Here is a 19,813-nt window from a genome sequence, read left to right on the forward strand (position 1 = left end):
CTAACCACAATTTTGTGTACATTATCAACTTCATGACCGAGGTCATTGATGCACGGATGACCTGGTCACAATGAAGCAGTGTTGCCTTCTCGACTTTTAAGAGCCATGCGCTTTTATTTTTCCCACAAAAACACAGAAAAATGCAACCGCTCACGGCAATGGCAAAAATACAAACCCACTACAGACATGAAAAAAGTTAAAATCATACAATACTCGCCACACACCCGTTCAATTTTGGAGTCTTTATTGTATCATTCCATCATAAGTGAAACAAAAATTTTTACAGGACGCATTTTGGCTTCTCGCCTTTATCAACTGTGACAGTTGACTCCAAAACTCCAAAACTTAATGGGTGAGTGCCGAGAATTGCATGATTTTACTACGTGGGATTCTTTCTCCTCTACGAGCACCCCCCACAAACAGAGTGCCGAGCCTAATTGTGAAATGAAGATAGTTAAAAGCAGCCCCCCAACTTTAGGCCATGATCTCTAGTTTTTATTAGTAAGATATTGATGTTCGGACCCATTCACACTACGGTTTCGGCGCGGAGATTCCAACTGGAGCCTTTGCCTGCAGTTTCTGCGCCAAATCCCTCCTGCTATGTCTTTGAATGGGAGGACCCGCAAGCCCTCCTATTCAAAGACACAGAAGGAGGGATTTGGGGCAGAGACCGTGGGCAGAGGTTCCCAGTGGAATCTCCGCACCGAACAGGCCCTGTGAACAGGCCCTTCAAGAAAAATTATCGCTTTTTATAAAAAAATTCTGATATCTGATTAAAAATCTGCAATTTTTTTCTCTTTTCGTTTACGCCGTTCACCATGCGGAAAATTCTGCACGCTACGACATGTAAAGTTATTTTTTATTTTTACTTTTTTTTTATAATAGGAGGTAATTAGGAGGCAAGCAGGTAATTTAAACTTTTATTTGGGTTTATTTTATAAAGGATTTTTAAAGGGTTTTTTTTACACCTTTTTTTTACACTTTTCCTTTACAGTTAAACATGCAATCATTAGATTGCATATACTGATGAATGCTTTGCCATAGCCTAACATAGACCAGTACTATGGGTGATCTGTACATAGAGTCTGCCTGAGTGCAGACTCTATGCCCAGACCGCCGATCCAACAGGACAGAGGTAAGTGGCTTACCCCCGCCTGTTGGTACAAGTGCTTAACCTGTCACTGACTTCCTTAAACGCTGCGATCGCTATGTTTAAAGTGACTCTGTACCCATAATCTGACACCACCAAACCGCTTGTACCGTCAAAAATCTGCTTTGAATCCAAGATCTGTCCTAGGGTCCGTTCGGCAGGTGATGCAGTTATTGTCCTAAAAAACAACTTTTAAGCTAGCAGCCCTGTGCCCAACGGCCGTGACCTAGATTGTATATGCTTTAGGCTGGCTCACCCTCTCTGTCGCTCCTCCCTGCCCTCCTCATCATTAGGAATGCTCCAGGCAGATTTTCTCCTATTCCTCACCTGTGTCAGCATGGCATGAGCTGAATCGTTAAGGCACCTGTGTAATGTTCAGACAGGAGAAAATGTTCTACAGACATTCCTAATGATGAGGAGGGTGGGGAGGAGGGACAGAGGGGTGGTGCAAATTTAGGGCACAGATACTCCAAGCCACGCCCGTTTGACTTTGGCTGCAGGTTTAAAAGTTGTTTTTTAGGACAATAACTGCATCACCTGCCGAATGGAACCCAGGACAGATTTTGGATTAAAAGCAGGTACAAGTGGTTTGGGGTGGGCAGATTGTGGGTACAGTCGCTTTAAGGGGTTAATGACAGGCAGCCATGACAATGACCATGGCTGCCTGTGATTATCTCTGGCCCCGGCTACTAGAGATGAGCGAACAGGTACGGCCGGTATGGGATCTGGTTCGGATTTTTCCAAAAGTCCGAGTCTGGTCTGGTCGGATTCGGATTTTTGAAAGTCCACTCCGAATTTATTTTTTTATTTTTTCTTGCTTTCTAAAATGGAAGCTGCCATTTTAGAAAGCAGGAAGTGTTCTGGGCGGGAAAAGCCCTTTCCCATGATGCCCGTAACACATCCAATCAGCAGGGATGTTGCACTAGACCACCCCCTGTGTGACGTCGGTATTGCTTAAAGTGGAGCGGTCACATGACCGCACGAGGCAGTCTGCAGAGAGAGAGGAAAGAGACTGTTAGCAGTGCACAGAGCTCGTCAGTGACATAACGCTGCTTCTGCAAGATATTGTACAAAAGCAAAGACAAAAAGATTACTAGGAAAGTGGAGAGGAGAAACATATAGTGATTGAGAGAGAAAAATAGAGAAGGCGAAAGATAGATAGGTAGATAGATTAGGTATAGGAGAGCAAAGGGTGCAAAGAAAAAAACGTGCTGTACAGATATACAAGTACTATAGTTGGACCCTTGGAAGTGTGTATATGACATAGGTGTTTTCCTGAGGCACAAATATATACCTCGTGCATGTGTGTAGAATAAAATTCTAAAAACTATTGCTGGACCTCCACTGGCCTCCAATGACTACTGCTGCTCCTTCACTACATTTGTGACCTTTTTCCTGCATAGACCCTGTAATGGTGAATTTCTTGCATAGACCCTGTAATGGTGAATTTCCTGCATAGACCCTGTAATGGTGAGTTTCCTGCATAGACCCTGTAATGGTGAATTTCCTGCATAGACCCTGTAATGGTGAGTTTCTTGCATAGACCCTGTAATGGTGAATTTCCTGCATAGACCCTGTAATGGTGAGTTTCCTGCATAGACCCTGTAAAGGTGAATTTCCTGCATAGACCCTGTAATGGTGAGTTTCCTGCATAGACCCTGTAAAGGTGAATTTCCTGCATAGACCCTGTAATGGTGAGTTTCCTGCATAGACCCTGTAATGGTGAATTTCTTGCATAGACCCTGTAATGGTGAATTTCCTGCATAGACCCTGTAATGGTGAGTTTCCTGCATAGACCCTGTAAAGGTGAATTTCCTGCATAGACCCTGTAATGGTGAATTTCCTGCATAGACCCTGTAATGGTGAGTTTCTTGCATAGACCCTGTAATGGTGAATTTCCTGCATAGACCCTGTAATGGTGAGTTTCCTGCATAGACCCTGTAAAGGTGAATTTCCTGCATAGACCCTGTAATGGTGAGTTTCCTGCATAGACCCTGTAAAGGTGAATTTCCTGCATAGACCCTGTAATGGTGAGTTTCCTGCATAGACCCTGTAAAGGTGAATTTCCTGCATAGACCCTGTAATGGTGAATTTCTTGCATAGACCCTGTAATGGTGAATTTCCTGCATAGACCCTGTAATGGTGAGTTTCCTGCATAGACCCTGTAATGGTGAGTTTCCTGCATAGACCCTGTAATGGTGAGTTTCCTGCATAGACGCTGTAATGGTGAATTTCCTGCATAGACCCTGTAATGGTGAGTTTCCTGCATAGACCCTGTAATGGTGAGTTTCCTGCATAGACCGTGTAATGGTGAATTTCCTGCATAGACCCTGTAATGGTGAGTTTCCTGCATAGACCCTGTAATGGTGAGTTTCCTGCATAGACCCTGTAATGGTGAGTTTCCTGCATAGACCTTGTAATGGTGAATTTCCTGCATAGACCCTGTAATGGTGAATTTCCTGCATAGACCCTGTAATGGTGAATTTTCTGCATAGACCCTGTAATGGTGAATATTGAAGTCTAAAAAAAAAAATTTGACTTCGAGATAGTGAAAAGATAATGATGTTACTGACATGTAGAGCCCTAAATTCAACCAAATACACTACCCCCGTATCATATAGATGCTTTAAAGTATAAAATCCGAAGAAATCCGAAATCTGTTCAAACCAAACTTTTCAAAAAAATCTGGAAGTCCGGACGGAACGAACTTTTAAAAAGTTCGCTCATCTCTACCAGCTACACTGATGTATGTGGGATCGCTCACATTGGAGCGGTCCTGCACACATTTACAGGCCCATCAGTGCAAGACCGTGTATATATATATATATATATATATATATATATATATATATATATATATATATATGTATGTATTCGGTATGTGCAGTAGGAACATATATTTAGATATATATATACATATATGTAACACTGATGTGAAGGGGTCAAATAAAATAGATCTATTTTTATCTATTTTTTTGTTGTTGTTGTTTTTAATGTAATGGCATACAACAGCATTGATTTTTACCATCCATCTTTGCATCAATTTTTTTCTTTTTTTCTCCTTTTAACGTACTGTATCCATTAAATGGACAGCAATATTGCTATGTGAACCCAACCTAACTTAAATAGAAAATTTATATTTGATGTTGCATATATTTATATATTTTCCATTACTTTATCATGCTACTTTTTTTCAGTTTTTATCTTGATACTTCCATACAAGCATTAAGTGCACGTATAACTGATAGACAATGGAGATATCATCAACCAAGAATCAATTTATGTAGCTGGTTTTCCACACAGCTGGTCAAACTCCAGGCATCATATCAAAGGGCATTTACTATTGCAATAGAGTCAACATTTCCTGAATTTTTTGTTGCAGTTGAAAGATCAAATTGAAATAACATTTCTGGAGGAATACTTTCCACAATATAACTTTTATCAAAATAAAACCATCTTCTGCCAAAACGGGAACTCGTCACTCGAGCAGAACTATAGTAGATTTCCGTACTTGATGCTTTTACATCGAGATGGGAAACCAATCACTTTCCTGTCTAAATCACTCACGGCCACATTAATCAGCCCTCTCCAGCGGCACAAGGAGATCTAGGCTATTGTGTTTAGGCGTGAATATTTCCCGCCACTGATTCCGACGTGACTAGTCGCTGTGAAGTAAGTTACAGAACTGAATGATATCATTAATAAGACTGAGAAAGCTACAATAGAAAGGAGTCTATTAGAAATACTGTATATTCTGCTCTGTGTAAAACCTGAAATCATCATCATAACCGAGCCATTCATATGATGTCACACCAGCAAGTGCCCATCTCTAAAATGCTGCATTTACCTGAAGATCATGTCGGGTTTTTGAAGCTCTGGTATATTGGGTTTTTCATCAATGAGTACAATCCAATAGGAAGCTATGTACGTTAATAAAAATATGACCAAGCACATATAAAAACTTTATTGTTGCATAATATAGTTCAACTTTATGGATTTCTTAAAGCGAATGTACCATCAGGTACATTCGCTTTAAGTGTTGCACTTGAATCAACGCCGACACAGGGAAGCCGATGCAGTGGCCCTTTTTTTGAACCACGGCATAGAACGGTAGTCTATTACCAAGCTCGGGCTGAAGCACTGGAGGTTGGCCGGTCTGCCCCCAGTGGTAAGAAACTCCGCCCCTCTATGACGCAGCTCCATTGATTTAAATGGAGCAGCGTAATAGAGGAGAGGGGGTTTCCTCCCACTGGTGTCCACACTCAAAGCAAATGTGCCTGATGGTACATTTGCTTTAAGCGGGCTAAAGCTATGTTCACATTTATTATAACACTGTCTGTTGCACAGCAATGGACAGTGTTATACTGCCGGACGCCGGGCGTCGCTCAGCACGTTTCTGCAGCCGATACTGCTGTACCAGCTGCAGGAACATTATCTTTTTACAATTGAATTGCGGGCACAGTTGGGTGTGCCCGCAATTCAATTAACCATTGATTACAATGTAAAGTACAGCCGCCGGCCATACTTTACATTGTGCGAACAGCAAGTATTTCTGGACGCTGTTTAGCATTTTCATTATTTTAACTCCCGTTCTAAAGAATGGACATTAAAATAATGAAGTGGGAACACAGCAGACGGCATTGCATTGAATTCAATACAATGCCTCCTTTGCAGAAAATTTCATTGCAATCAGCGTCCATTCCTTTCTCAAAACAAATGTAGTGGCAACATAGCTCAATGCTGTGTTCACACACATTGCAGTTTCATTGCAGTACTGTCGCAGTATTTCCTGAAGTGACACAGTAGCAAAACTGTACTGCCACACTGCTGCAATGAAACTAAAATGTGTCAACACAGCCTTACTACATGAGATAGCTGCAGGCACAACAATTCACCATAAGGCTTGGTTCCCACTATGTAAAAATGATGACTGTCTTTCATAATAACGACCATCGTAATGCAAATGACGTCCATTGGTTCAAAAGTAACACGTTATTTGCGCAATGACAGCCATTATTATCAAGGACGGCGGCCATTATGTTGACATAGTGTGAATCTAGCCTAAATACTCTTAAAAAGGTGAAGAATACATTGAAATCAAATAATGGTGAGCATATAAAAAGAGCAGTTAAAAAAAATGTGAGAATGTTTTAAGTGAACTACTATTAAAGGGAAAGTGGGGGAGTGCTATATGTCACTCATCAAAAAAAAGTGTCAGTTATTGAGTGGATGAGCAGCTGCATGCATGCCTCAGATTACCATGCACAATCCATGTATTAGCTGGAATAGTGTACTGCGTGCCTCCACTAGACCTTCAAGCACTGGAAACATGTTCTTTGAGTGAATCACATTTTACAAATTGCAACAGACAAACCTATGTTTAGTGGATATGTGGATAACACTGCCTCCTGGAATACATAGGCCCACAATAGGGGTGCACTGACTGTCTGAAACATTAAGTATGCAGTTTGTGTCAGAAAGAAAAGTAAAATACATTGTATTCAATACATTTCATTTTCACACACCAAAAGAGTCAAGGCTTATAGTTGTCTATGTTAGGGTCCATTTACACAAAAAGATTATTGGACAGATTATCTGCCAAAGATTTGAAGCCAAAGCCAGGAATGGGTTTGAAAAAAAGAGAAATCTCAGGCTTTCCTTTATGACCTTATCTCTGTTTATAGTCTTTTTCTGGCTTTGGCTTTAAATCTTTGGCAAATAATCTGTCAGATAATTTTTCTGTGTAAATGGACCCTTAAAGGGGAAGATTTAACCCTTTTGAATTCCCATCCTTCATTTAAATGGCGGAGCCTACAGAAAAGAGAAGATGTGCGGAGCAAACATCAGGTACACAGCTGTAGGGGGTAAATCAGAAGGTTCCTTAGCAAAAACCTGCTTAAAGTTCCCCTTTTAGCATACACATTTTAGATGAATATTGAGTTGAATCAAGTTAATATGTTCTTTGTAATATGAAAGAGATCGGCACAGCAGGGAAACCTTTTAGAAGACCTCTCCCTGCTGGAATGCAAAGATTCAATGGAGCAATGCTACTAGCTTCACGTGGTGGGCTCAGCTTGACACATAGAATCCTTTAACATCAAACAATAAAAAAAAAGGGTGGCGGCACTCACCACTATGTAGCAATAAGCTTGTTCTAGAAGCCACATTTTTACACCAGTGTAGTCTTCTTTGCCAGTTGCACATCACACTGGCATCTTACCTGCTGTAACAATGTGGCTTCTTGAATTTAAAAAAAATATATATATATTTATTTATTTATTTTTTTATTTATTTATTTATTTTTGCTATGAAGTGGTGAGTGCCGCTACTTTTTCTTTTATTGTTTGAAGTTAATATGTTCTGCAAAAGAGATTGGCAGAGACTGCAATTGCGGCAACATTAACATAAGCAGCAATTTCCTCGACCTGCGCTCTACCCTTGTTATCAACAGATAATGAAAAGCAGCAGACATGCCGGAGGAGGAGAGGATACAACACAAACATAGTAATTATTAAACACAGCTGATCGCCGCAAGACTGCTAATGGAGACATCTTGTTGTGGAGTCCCTAGTTATACAATGAACATGGCTAGTTTTGTCATTTCTTTAGGCTTTATTTTATTAAGTAGGCCATTCATTATCTTCTCCATTTGTATATCGTAGTATATAAGCAATGCTTTACTCTCTAGGAATATCAGAACTATTCATAATATCTGGTGACACCGAATGCAACAAGACCGGAATACACACTAGGAGAGCTGACTGCATAATGAAGATGTTACAATATGAGCTATAGATTTTTCAATGTTCCAGTTGCCGGGTTAGAATAGGAATACAAATGTGCAAATGGATCCTAGAAATAATGATATAGTATAAAATGCGTAAAATAATTTCAGCTTCGCGGACATCAAATCCTCTGATTAACTTTGCAATTTCCATCAGATACTTGGCCGTTTCTGATTCCAATTACGAGGCTGACAAACAAAGGTTAAACTGAAGAAGATGAATGCACATAGGCGTTACTCTCGCTAAAGGTGGACTTCCTAATGCGTTCTCTTATCAGACTAATGCAATTAAGAATGTCATTGGAATGTTCTGCTCGCCATGATAGATATCGTTGACATCACCTTACCCTGCTAAGCCAATATTCTCTGCTGGCACGATATATAGTTGTACCTTGTATACGTAGCGGGCGAATTCTTCAGCTCCAGTGAGATACTACAATGCTTCTCTATAGTATGTAGCTCTTTATAGTCAGATATTTTGTTATTCTCTCCAAGACTATGAAGGGTGGATGCAGGTGTTTTATATTGAGCCAGGGACTGCAGGATGTTCTCCACCCTCCGGTAACCCGCTATTATAATGCAGAGAAATGTTAGATTCTGACAGCCATGTTATTATTTATTATTCTATTGTTGAAGCATTGCTGTATTTTATGTATTCTTTCATATACATTCATATGTCGTACCACTGTTAGAATTTAAAAAATAAAAAAAATAAAAATCTGCATTACAAAATTTGTGGTTTAGTACACCATTTCTAGCATAAAAAATCTAAAAGAAGTATTAAAGGGGTATTCCACCGGAACATAACTTTTAATACACCCAAGGGTGTATGTGCCTGCCTGTCCTCCCTATTCCCCCTCACGTGCTGAATTGAATAAAGTGCCCCGTTGTCTTTCATCTACATCATTGCACATAATTGAACAATTCGCCCAATCGAAAAATTAATGATTTGGAAGTAACAATGTGTTTTTTATAACGATCAGCGTTTAGACGGAACGATATATCGTTTGGAAAATTCGTTATTGCAATAGTTTTTAAGATCACACATAGGGTAAATCTGTGAAAGACTGTTTACACGAAACGATCTGTGAATTTTTAGCGAACGATCAACAACGATCAAAAGATCAAAATGAACGATTTCTCGCTCGTCGCTTGATCGATCACTGTGTTTACTCGAGCCGATTATCGCTCAAATGCGATCGTTATTGTGAAAATGTAAACAATAATCGTTCTGTGTAAATGAAGCATAACTGTTTAAATGTTGCTGCGCAAGATGAGATTTACTATTCCTTCCATACTTGCTATTATCAATTCAGTCTCCTTCCCCCAGTTCTGAGTTGCTGCTATCTGCTGAGAACACAAAAATCTGTGTGTGCGCTTTTCCCTCTGTCTCCCCCTCCTCCCCCCTTCCTTCTGAGACAGCTGATGTAAACAAGTCCCTGACTGGCTTTATCTGCAACATTGTATCTCCTTTGACTTTAATGCAACACATCTTTCTATGACAAGAACAGTCGTTGTTTTAATTGAAAACAGCAGCCATTGTTGTCATAAAAAATACATTGTGTGAACATAGCCTTAAAATATAAGGGCATTGCTTTTTAAGAAAGAAAGAAAGAAAGAAAGAAAGAAAGAAAGATAGATAGATAGATAGATAGATAGATAGATAGATAGATAGGAGATAGATAGGAGATAGATAGATAGATAGATAGATAGATAGATAGATAGATAGATAGGAGATAGATAGATAGGAGATAGATAGGAGATAGATAAATAGATAGATAGATAGATAGATAGATAGATAGGAGATAGATAGATAGATAGATAGATAGATAGATAGGTGATAGATAGATAGATAGATAGATAATAGTGGTTTGCAGGCTACAGCAAATGAAAATAGAAAAGAGGCAAATGTAGAATTAATGAATTAATGAGATTTTAATTTACAATTATACAATAAAACTTAATTAGATTATTAGGCTATGTTCACATGACATAAGAGAACGGCCGTTCCCTGACCCGTCCGGGTCATGGAACGGCCGGTACTGCAGTACCGGTCGGATGATCTTTCCTGACGCATCAGCGCGCGCCTGCATCAGAACTCCCCATAGCACACTATGAAGCAAGGGGCTAGGGGTCCCAGCCAAAGGGTATACTATGTGTATACGCTCCATCCGGGGTCCCACAGACACCCAACCAACGTATTTTTTTGTATTTATATGGCCGTTGTTGTAAATTGCAACAACGGCCGTATAAATAAAAAAAAAACGTTGTGTGAACATAGCCTTATAGTGTAAGTCTTTTTCTACAAAACAGCCGTTGTTTTTAAAATAACAACCATTATTTTACAATCATGGTGGTCAATAATCTTCATGATCGTTATTTATGGCCGTCGTTATTAAACAATGATGTTGTGTCAACATAGCCTAAACATGATACAATATGGATTGTCTGCCTCTAAAGTTGGGGCAATCAAATGTGGAATTGAATTCCCACAGTATAATGAATGTAAAAGGTAACACACTAGCAAACAAAGTAGTTAAAGGGGTTACCTGGGTAACAAAAGCAATATTCTTAACAATCCCCCTTTCCAATATATCCCTACATCGAAGACACATGTATAACCTATCTTGCACCCTTTCTCTGTTTTTTTCTTACATTTACCCGCTCTGGACATCTAAAATCATCTTCTCTGTGTCCTCTCTGACAACATGTTGCTCCCTCTTCCGCCCTCCTTTTGTAGACACAGGACATGGGGGCAGGGTTAGTGGTCTATTGACTTGGTAACCTGACCCCCAGGAGTCATCATCTGCACTGTGAATGTAAAAGTGCTGCTTCCATAGACCTACATGTGTCCCTGAGCCTAGGACTCTGTCATATAAAAAGTTATAGTTCTATCTCTGCTTGCTGTCAGTGAATGCAGGCATATGTACCTGTCTTCGTGTCTCAGCTTTGTATATTGAAAGTGATATGGATGTTGTTACAGTCTGGATGGAACTAGAATGGAACTAAACCTACACTACACAGTAAATAGATGCCCATTTTTCAGCACATAGGTACACCATGCGCACGTCAGCTCTGCTATATCACCAGCTAGTATGGAATACATATTGGGGGGATGTGATGCAAACTCAGTGAAAAAAACAGTCCTGTGTTTACTGTGTAATAGTAATGACAGCAGTGGGCAGGAAAAAAGCTAAGGAGGCGAGTACACAAACAGGCCAATCAGGGAGATGCATGATGGGAAATGTAGTTTTCTGGCCGGCGCCATCTTGGATATAGATCGTTTAAAAAAAAAACAACTTGTAACTCAGGAATGGCAGCAGCTAGACTTGGTGAGTAAGAGCAGCTAGGTATTTTTTAGCTCTTAGGGGTATAACCCCATTAATATAATGGTATAAAATATTTCAAGGTTCACAGACCTAAAGGGGAACTCCACATAAGGAAAAAAAAATTCTATTAAAAGTACATTAAAAGTTATATGGATGTGTCTATATAATGTATTACCATATCTGTACAGTTCTGTCACACTGTTAGCTGATAGAAATCCAGGAAGTGAAGAAAAATGGCCTCTGTGCCAATTCACATTGTCTCCTGCTCCCTCTGCTCTCCCACCTTAGGAGACAAAGATTCCATCTGTCTCACATTGTGTGTGTTTGCTGAGCACAGGCTGATGATACAGACAGGGCGCAGGGCGTGATGTCACAGGAGGCGTGGCTGGATCCCCAAATCCCCTGAGTGATTCACCATCTCTGACCGGCCAGAAACAGCTGCTGCAAGGACTGTGGACTGTGATGAACAGCTGAGGGAAAGCATTGCATGCTGGAACCAGTACTGCATTCTGGGAACTGCTCAACCAGGAAGTACAGAAACACAATACAGAACAAAAAAAACCTTAACAAATGGATTCTTGGTAGTTTTCAAACTTTTTTTTAACCTCTACCTGGCGTTCCCCTTTAAATACACATTCATTATCAGATGGAGAGCTGGTTACTCATTTCATTTACACTCACCCTGATGACAAACAAAGTTTGAAGTGAATGAGATTTGTGCACCTGGAAGATATCCTACTGTCCCCGAGCTCCTTCTGATAGATGGTGTATGCAATAAAAGGTTCTGTAGTCAGAATGAAAGAACTAAGAATATCACTGAAGTCTACAATAAATACTGTCAACATAACCATCTACACCATTAGTCATTGCAGGTACCTTGTACAGGAAAAAAGACCCTGGGAAGGTTATTACTGCTCACAATACAGCACTCTCTAGATAATGACTATAATAATTTAATTATACCTGTGTTTTTATTGTTAACATACAACCGTAATTACTACTTACTCTAATTACTCATATCCACTGAATATTGGTGACTCACTTACTCCTACGTTCATGGCGGCCCAGGACTCACACACAGTGTAAACTGGTTATCTGAGAAGTACGCTTGCCATTATTTGTACTGTGTCTACAACAGTCATTATAGGCATATGTCATAGGGAAAACATTCTGGGCCACATGTATCATCCTGCGAACGGATGATTTTCGGCGGAAAATGCCGATTTGCGTATTTTTTATACGCAAATGGCTGATCTGCGAATAAAATATTCGCAAATCGGCACTTTCCGCCGAGTACGCCAGGGGGGCGGAAAGGGGGCGTGTAGTGGGCGGAACGGAGGGCGCGGACTCAGAGTCCGCGCGATTTACCATCCGTTCCGCCCAAATATACGCCGAAAACCTACTCCAGTCCTCAGCTGGCGTAGGTTTTCGGCGGTGCGCACCGGCGCGCACGGGATTTGTGTAGAGGCAGTCCGCCTCTACATAAATCTCCGTAGCACCTGAGCTGCGGGGGCATTTTTAAGTCCGGCGTAAAAAACGCCGGACTTAATAAATGTCCCCCTAAGTGTCATTTCTTCTCCGCTACAAGTGCAAACCTAAAACTTAAAGGGGTACTCCGGGCTGGGGTTATTTTTAGGGTATGGCCGGGGAAGGGGCGGAAATAGAGGCCGCCGGTCGCTTACCTCCCTGTTTCTAGTGGCAGGTTCCGGATTGCGCCGCCCTGTTTTTCCGTCCGTCTGCCGCTTCCTGGTCTGATCTGCGGCTTGAGATGTGACGTCTTAAGGCAGCTCAGCTCTTCAGCGGCCGAGGCGGGACGTTTTGATCGCTGAATGGCTGAGCTGCCTTGAGACTCAGTGACTCAGTATCCACAATCTGCCCCCAAAACCATTTGTAACGTCAGATAGCTGCTTTTAATACAAGATCTGTCCTGGGGTCCGTTTGGCAGGTGATGCAGTTATTGTCCTAAAAACAACTTTTAAACTTGCAGCCCTGTGTAAAATAGGCGTGGCCTAGAGTGTCTATGCCCTAGGCTTGCACCGCCTCTCCGCCCCTCCTCCCCACCCTACTCATCATTAGGAATACCCCTGGGCAGGATTTCCCCTATTCATCACTTGTCTAAACACTGCACATGGGCCTTAATGATCCACCACATGTGCAGTGTTCAGACAAGCAATGATTAGGAGAAATCTTATCCAGGGGCGTTCCTAATGATAAAGAGGGTGGGGAGGAGCGACAAAGAGGCGGTGCCGGCCTAGGGCACAGAAGTTTTTTTTAGGACAATAACTGCATCACCTGCCGAAAGGACCCCAGGACAGATCTTGGATTAAAAGCAGCTATCCGAAGGTACCAGTGGTTTGGGGGGAGGGCAGATTGGGGGTACTTTAAGTAACTGTCTCCCAATAGAATTTAACACTACATGTATACTGTTATGCCCCACACATATTGCTTTGACATACCAAAATAACACTGCTATATCTATTTCATAGTAAATAGGAAAAATGTTAAGATTCAATGTTTGAAAAATAATAACTTGCAGAGAATGATGGGGGGGAGAGTTGGTGTTCGCAGAGAAAATGCAGAGAGTAAGACTCTCATTAAATTACATTAGAGATGAGCGAACCGGATTCCAGTTCGAGTCCATCCAAACCCGAACGTTCGGCATTTGATTAACGGGGGCTGCTGAAGTTGGATAAAGCTCTAAGGTTGTCTGGAAAACCTGGATACAGCCAATGACTATATCCATGATTTCCACATAGCCTTAGGGCTTTATCCAAGTTTAGCAGCCACCGCTAATCAAATGCCGAAAGTTCGGGTTCGGATGGACTCCAGCATGCTCCAGGTTCGCTCATCTCTAAATGACATTCATCCAACCCAAAAATAAGTGCAGCATTATTGTAACCCTAATGCTCTGTTCAGGCAAAAAAGACCAAATTTGAAATTTGATATTTTTTAAAAGTATTCCCTCCGAAACTTGTGGTTAATTGACTTTTCCTCATTTGAGAGGTTTTATTATGGGTAGGGGTTTTTTTTGTTTGTTTGTTTTCATTTACTTTTTGCTCCACTTTTCGCTTCCACTATAGTTATATGCAAAAGTGTTTTTTTTGCTGTATCCTATTTACTCTGCTGTTCAGATAGCAATAGTTCAATTCAGTTGTCAACATTCCACATTGTAAATGAAAAGATTTTCTTATTTTTCTTGTCCTCAAAGGATGTAATTTTTTTTACATCACACCAACAGGGGCAGATGTTGCTGAAAAGAGAAATGACTATGCTGGGTACTATTAGAAAACACAAGCCAGAACTGCCGCAAGGTATCCTCAGTAAGAGAGAAGTTTATAGTTCTATTTTTTATTTTACTGAAGATACAACAGTAGTTTCTTTCATTCCAAAAAAACACAAACAGGTCATTCTGATGAGTGCAACCAGTAATCGAGAAGACAGAAGGCCGGACATGATTCTACATTAAAATGCCACAAAAGTAGCAGTTGATACCCTAGATCAACTCATAGGCCCTTACACCTGTAAACGCAAAACTAATAGGTGGCCAATGGTTGTTTTTTGGAACATTCTTGTATACAATCCATTAGGGTTATGGCGTGAAATTGACCCAAATTGGAACAAAAATAAACAATATAAAAGAAGAATTTTTTTAGAGTTGGGCAAACCACTGGTTAGACCATATATTGAAGAAAGAAAAGTAACATTTAAAGATGATGGAGTGGCGGCCATTGTCCACAGGATCCAACAGCATGGTAATGAAAGTAACCAACGGCTTCCGCTAGCACTGCTGTGGTGCCCACAATCTCCATCAGCATCTCAACCAGCGATTCGCGAAACAAATTTTCAAGTGATTTGCTTATCTCTAACATCAAATAATCACGAAACAAATTGGATATGTTGCACTTGTGCAAAAGATGTAAATTATATCATGAAGGGAATAAGCAATGAGGCTATGTTCACACAACGTATGTTTTGCATAAATCACGCAATTTGCATTAATGGCCGTGATTTATACAAAACATATGTTGCATTTCAATGAATGGAATCCATCCGGCCGCATGAAAAAAGTCACTGGCTATTCATTTAATAGCGGTCACAGAGACATGTCAGTTCACACAATGGAGCGTGCGGCTCCGGCCACACGCTCCATTGTGTGCAGCGGTGAATTCAGATGCCCATGTACGCCCGCATCCCAATTCACCAGTAATTAAGATCATCTGGCTGGCACTGCAGTACCAGCCCGGATAATCTTCAGTAACACCGGCCGTTCTGTGACCATGAAATTCAACATGGTCTGAGAACACGGCCTGAGATTGGAAGCCTTGGTAAGGGCTGGAAATGAGAGGGAGGGCATGCTGAGCACCAGGAATGAGAGGAAGGCCATGCTGAGCACCAGGAATAAGGGGGACATATCATACACCAAGTACGAGAGAATAAGATCTTGTAGCAGTAGTCTTACTCAACCATTGAGTGGCTGCAATGGTGTCCAGTCTAATGTATTAACCCCTTCATGTTGCCATGAATTTCAAGTTTCATAACTTGTTTTGAGTGGCAAAATGGTGACTAAACCTTTTTGGTTGAAAATATTATAAAATACTAATCCCATTAGTTTTTTTTATATAAAGTATTAATACTTGGTTGGTATAAAGTAGTAGGAGGAAGAATAATAGTAACTAAAGCAGGTAATGTATTTTGAATTTGAAAAGTAGTGCTGCTCCAGCTCAGGGCTGGCTCCAGGTTTTTGCGGGCCCTTGGGCAACAGAACCTCAACGGGCCCCTCCTCTCTGTCTGATCTCCACACTGTGAGGTTGAGGACCTGCAGGTCATGTGATCAGGTCCTTCACCTTTTTCTCTCTTTCTCTCTGCAGGTCCTGCTCCTTTCTCCTGTGTCTTTTGATGTTCAGCGCTCATCTGCACTAGTGAGAGGGCTGAACATCAGAGCCCTGGGCCCCTAGAGGCGCTGTGGGCCCCGGCACTTGCCCTGGTAAGCCCTATGCTGACGCTGGCCCTGCTCCAGCTGATCATTTATTCTATTTTATGCTGCTTCTTCTTCTTCTATAATGAAGTCTTCACATAAAGGTTTCTCCGGGCCGATTTGGATTCCTATTCTGGGCTGAAATTTACTGTAGTTTATATAACACCGAATCTTTTCACTCCAGATATGAAATCTCTGTTCTGAAGAGAAAGGTGTTAATTGAAGGCCCAGAATCCATATTAATCCCAATGAAATGGCGTTCCAATCTGCTGCATATCAAACTGCGAATCCACAGCGGAAATCCAAGATCTCTGACTCAGATCGGCTATGTTACCACAACATTTTTTACTCTCCCTTTTTGAAAAGTAAATATGTCCGTCATTTCGCTGTTTGGTCGCCCCTCAGTACAATGACGGCTGTTGGTCCATTATTCTAGCTCAGGTGGACTGATTGGCCTTTGGATTAGTCTTTATCTGAAAAGTCCATTGAATTAAATAGTAAAAACAGTGAAAGGACGGTGAAAAAAGAAGAAATGTGTGAGACCAACTAGAAAAAAAAAGTCCCCTGTTTGCAAAAGACGTCCGAAAATAATTGTCCTGATCAATATTTTGACGTCCACGCAGACAATGTCTGTTATTTTATACACTGTGTGGGAGATTTATATAACATGGTGTAAAGTGAAACTGGCTCAGTTGCCCCTAGCAACCAATCAGATTCCACCTTTCATTCCTCACAGACTCTTTAGAAAATGAAAGGTGGAATCTGATTGGTTGCTAGGGGCGACTGAGCCAGTTTTACTTTACACCATGTTTGATAAATCTCCTCCCTGTGTGCATTGGATGTCCGTCATCCTATTACATTGAGGTCAATTAAATAACAGACGTCTTTATAAATAGAAAAAAATGCCCGCCTTTTTTTTTTTTACGTTGTGTGAACATGGCCTATGTCTTTAAAATCCGCAATGGACTTTTCAGGCAGAAAAATCTGTCATGTGACAATACCCTTCCGGAGTCTGGTTTAGGACGGCATTCACAGCCATAGCTACACCATAAGATTACTAATAAGCACTTAGAGGTTATACAAGGATACTTATTTATTGATTTGCTCAAATTTTTCTTGTCTATGCTAAATTGTAGGCGATATATATTTCCCATGGGACAGATAAGAAGAAATTACTGCCAGAAATTCTTGTTACTGTGCACATATAAAACGTCCGTCCTGGTGTCGCAGTCTTCCCATTACAGCCCTAAGTTAAGGCTATTGCTTCATTCTTTATTTTCCAGAACCCCCTATCTCTACTCTCTTCTTACTTTTTTTTTTCTTTTCTTGTTCTTGGCTACCTAGTTTCATAATCAACACCATATATAATATTGAACAGAATATAATAAGGTGTCATTGGTACACTGTAGCTTTACAAATATTTATGGTTAAAGGGGTACTCTTGCAAAAATCTTTTTCTTTCAGATTAACATTTTTTTTTTGTTTTACAAAGTTATACAGATTTGTAGTTTACTTCTATTTAAAAAATCTCCAGTCTTCAAGTACTTATCAGCTGCTGTATGTCCTGCAGGAAGTGGTGTTTTCTATCCAGTCTGACACAGTGCTCTCTGCTGCCACCTCTGTCCAGAGCAGCAGCAAATCCCCATAGTAAACCTCTCCTGCTCTGGACAGTTTCTGTATCGGACAGAGGTGGCAGCAGAGAGCGACACTGAAAAGGATACACCACTTCCTGCAGGACATACAGTAGCTGATAGGTATAGGAGAACAGATTTTTAAATAGAAGTAAATTACAAATCTATATAACTTTCTGAAACAAGTTGATTTGAAAGAAAAAGATTTTCGCTAAAGTACCGCTTTAATGAAAAATGACCTGTTTTCATTTCGATATAAAATCCCTCTACCGATTCAATATCTGTTACTATAGTTCTAGCAAGTTTTTAGGATTTCTAGTCTAAATAAGACACAATAGATAGCAAAATTATAGTAATGAGAGGTCCTCTAAGAGCAGCTTATATTAATATACCATATAGAGAGGCATCTATATCAAAGGCAAAGAGAAAGGGTTCTAGCTATAAACTAGACCACCAATAATAAGGCACCAAACCGCTCAATAAACACCAAACAATCTAAAGCTTTATTACTTAAAAACATAAAAATACAAATGTCCGAACATCATTGCGGTAACACACAAAGGTGGGCTTTGCTTAAATTTGTGAATTGCTGAATGAGTCTTGCTGTAGTTAGGGGGTATGTAACCGTATGTTCCCATGTCGGGAAAATATCAGGGAAGGCGGCCATCTTGGAACATATACAGCTGCTAGTAATGATTATGACGAGGTGCCATCTTATTCTTATTACGATGTGAGAACATAGCCTAGTACTTCAACTATTTATGGACAGTTATTCCAATGAGACATCCCCTTAAAGTGACATTGTCATCCCCCTTACTCTATGTGCGGCTTTCTGCTTCATCCACGAGCTTAGATGCTGCACATTCAACATATATCTGTAAAAAAAAAGTTATCTGTGTCTCCTTTCTGCTCTAAAATTGCTTTTTTTTTTATCGGTAGACAGTGTCACCTAGGCGGGGCTTTACGGCAGCTAGGCACGGCAGCCACCTGGGAGATGGAGCCCAACTGTCATAAAGCTCCGCCTAGGTGACACTGTCCACCGAGAAAATGAAGAAATTTTAGAGCAGAAAGAAGACACAGACTAATGTTATACAGGTATATATCAAATGTGCCGAGGATGGAGCAGAGAACAGCACATAGAGTAATGGGGTGACAATATCACCCTAAGGCCATGTTCACATGGCGTATTGTACCAGCTGTTCCGTGACCCCGCCGGGTCACAGAACGGCCGGTCTCTGCAAAGATTCTCTATGGCTGTAGAGTTCTGATGTGCGCATCGGTGTGCGCCCGCATCAAAACTTCCCATAGCACATTGTGAAGCAAGCGGCCGCTCGCTCCGCAGTGTGCACTGACATGGTTGGACATGTCAGTTCTTTGCGGGGCCGCTTGGGATCCCGGCCGGAGCATATACTACTGTATGTATATAAGCTCCGGCCGGGATCCCATAGAAGAACATGCAGCGTAGCTATTCGTTCAAAGTACGGCCATAAGTGCCGTTTGCAACAACGGCCGTACTTTTACGCTGTGTTAACATAGCCTAAGGCTATGTTCCCACACAGTATTTAAAGTAGTACTTGAAATTTTATGAATAGCTGATATTTAATGGCAAACAACGAGCGTTATTTCAATATAACAGCCGTTGTTTTAAAATAACAGCAATTACTTGCCATTAAATGGCGGCCATCCACTCAATTTCAACTGTGTGTGAACATAGCCTTTCTGTGTTTTCAATCCACTCCTGGTTTTGGTTGAAAAATACTGAGGAAAAAATACTGTGTGGGAGCATAGCCTAAATATGGCTTTTTTATAATGATGATAATAATAATAATAATAATAATAATAATAGTAGTAGTAGTAGTAATAATAATATTAATAATAATACTACTACTACTACTACTACTACTACTACTACTACTACTAATAATAATAATAATAATAATAATA

At 40.6% G+C, this 19,813-nt stretch overlaps 1 protein-coding gene across 3 annotated transcripts in view; it reads right to left on the reverse strand.

Moving 5' to 3' along the window:
• MLIP (muscular LMNA interacting protein) overlaps positions 1-19,813 on the reverse strand; it is a 138,891-nt gene that overhangs the window by 88,819 nt on the left and 30,259 nt on the right. Inside the window, exon 1 of one of the 3 annotated variants that reach the window (XM_069973427.1) lies at positions 8,326-8,368. The exons of the other annotated variants lie outside the window; for them this stretch is intronic. The gene's annotated coding sequence lies outside the window, so the exon portion shown is untranslated. Of the gene's footprint in view, positions 1-8,325; positions 8,369-19,813 lie in introns of those variants that run through there. 3 annotated transcript variants of the gene reach the window in all.

The sequence above is a fragment of the Dendropsophus ebraccatus genome, chromosome 6, assembly GCF_027789765.1.
Source record: "Dendropsophus ebraccatus isolate aDenEbr1 chromosome 6, aDenEbr1.pat, whole genome shotgun sequence".
Classification (NCBI taxonomy): Eukaryota; Metazoa; Chordata; class Amphibia; order Anura; family Hylidae; genus Dendropsophus; species Dendropsophus ebraccatus.